This window comes from Brassica oleracea, chromosome C7 (genome assembly GCF_000695525.1).
Source record: "Brassica oleracea var. oleracea cultivar TO1000 chromosome C7, BOL, whole genome shotgun sequence".
Lineage (NCBI taxonomy): Eukaryota > Viridiplantae > Streptophyta > Magnoliopsida > Brassicales > Brassicaceae > Brassica > Brassica oleracea.
Genome location: NC_027754.1, coordinates 12,059,245 through 12,061,937, shown reverse-complemented (window position 1 = coordinate 12,061,937; position 2,693 = coordinate 12,059,245).

Genomic DNA, 2,693 nt, shown 5'->3' with positions numbered 1-2,693 from the left:
TAATTGAATATATATCATGAATCTTTTTGGACATATAATTTAGACTGAAGTTGCAGTAGATCTTTGTTAACAATAGTTAGAAAATTCATCTCTTAATAACATTTTATTTTGTTTGAATTAAAGAATCAACAATAATAATAAAAAATTAAATAACAAGAGATTTGAGTATATTTTTTAAATTTCAAACCAATAATAATATATTTCAAAAAAATTTAAACTAACAACAAGGAATTTTACTTTCATTTTAAGAATCACTAGATTTCGACCCGCGCAACCGCGCAGATTTTTGTTTTCATTTATTTTTATATAAATATTTTGTTTTCAATTATAAATTGGTATTTATTATAATATATATGTGTCTATAAATTTTTAAAACATAATAAGTTTACTGTATATTTTTTCATTGAATAGATTGTTTCAAACTTTCACATGTATTTGTATCTTCTTCTATATATATATTTTCGGTTATTATTTCATTATTACAATCATAACTAGATATATAAAGATTAAGAAAATATTGTTTTATTGTTATATTCAAAGATATTGTAACATTTCACAAATTTAGAAAGTTTTAAAAAAAAATAAACTTTTCGCTTCATAGATTTATATTATCGAGTAAATAATTAAATATTTAGTTTTTGTTTAATTTTTAAAATAAACTATATAGTTTAAAATTTGTTTTCATTGGTTTAAGGTAGTAAAGATTAATCATTGTTAGATAATATGATTTTTGTTATTTAAATTTTTTTTTTATAATTTTAAAAGTTAACATCGACAAATATTTAAATATTTAGCATATAGAGGTATAGTATTACAACATTAAATTATATCTATTTAATTTATATTATCTATAAGCCCAATAAACATTTCTTGTATGCCCAAAATTAAAATGATAAGATTAGATATTAAATGTAACATGATTTTCTAGGAATAAGACCATTAGGTCCAATTTTTAAAAAATCACACATGAATCAAGGTTGTGACTTCTATTTTAATATATAAGATTTAACCAGTAACATGGAATCTCAAAAAAAAATTTAAAAAAATTCTTAATTTTTTTTTCCAAAAGTCTCACTAAATAAAATATATATTTATTAAACAAGAAAATTATGAGATATGTTCGTTACATTAAAAACATTAAATAAAAATTTACAAACAAACACAAACTAGTAGACTAGTAGTATCTTGAAAACTACGTATAATAAGTTGGACAACGAAGATATGCTAATGAGGAAGACAGTAAAAGATGGGCTCAGCGAGCACTTGTAGAGCCTTTGAGTTTTCTTTCGAACAAATATTTCTGCGACCCATACTTGATTGTGTAAAATGAATACATGTCCAATCACCAATCCACATAATACACCAGGTCTGTATGCTATTGCACCTGCTACCCAATTGAACATTTGCTCCTCTGTCTCCGAAAATTCTTCGATTTGCTGTAATTTAGGATTTGAGACATATACTTCCGGACAGATATTGTAGTACTTTGGTGATGAAGATCAATCCGGTTAGGCTTAAACTGAGGCTGGTAAAGTCAATTAAGCTGAAGACTGAAGAAGGCGGTTTTGTCCGGTTCCAGTTAGGAGGTTTAGCTCATGCTTTATGACGGTGTTTAGTCAGCTTAATGTGTGTAATTAGCCCCTGATATACAAAGGGCATATGTAGTTAATCCCCTCTCTCTTGTGAGCTACATTCTGAGTGATCAAGAGAAGGATTCTTCGAAGTTCTTGATTCCTTGTATAGAGAGAAAGAAGATAGTGAAACACTGGTTAATCACGAGTCGAAACGTAGGGTTTTTACTCAATTCATGAGGGTCTGAAGTCGTATAAATCTATGTGTATTGTTTTGTGTTCTTTACTTGATTCGAGAGGTGTGAGTTGAGTGATCGTGTGTTCGAGCTGATTGATCCTAACAAAGTGGTATCAGAGCACGGTTGAAGCTCGATGAGTGATTCGATGGCGAAAATCGAAGTTGCGATATTTGACGGACAAGGCGATTTCTCTATGTGGAAGAAGAAGATGTTGGCTCACCTATCGATCGTGGGATTGAAGGAAGCTCTTGAGGAATCAATCCCCCAGATCCGAAACCGATTAAGAAAGAAAAAGATCCAGACGCGTATCAAGAAAGATTGAAGGAAGATGAAGTCAAAAGACTGGAGCAAGCTGATATCATTTAAATATCTTCAATATTTAATTATTTCGATCAGTTTAGCATTATTTCGTTATCATATTTTAATAAAATAAATCAGATAATCATTTATAAAGTTTATGTACATTCTAAAAACTTGTTTGCATAAAACTTGTTTGCATAAAACTGTTTGTACTGTGATGCATAAAATTTGTTGTTTTAGAGTTTAATGGTAAATTAGTAATTTAGATATTTGGACAAATTCAAAACCTAAGTAAATAGTTTGAGTTATTTCTGATTTCTTAAATGGGATAAGTTTTTTAATAATTAGAAATTTTTAATATATAAAGATTTTAAAACACACATTGGCTTTAAAATTCAAGTTATATTGATTTTTAAGTTGGCTAAACTATGTTTAATCTTGCTAAATATATTTAATTTATTTTCTTCTTTCATACTTTATCTATTTTTATGGGTGTAATTTATATATTATTATGGGTGCACATAAATATTTTGGTATAAAATACATTAATTATTTACAAGATTATGGGTGCACAGGCACCCTC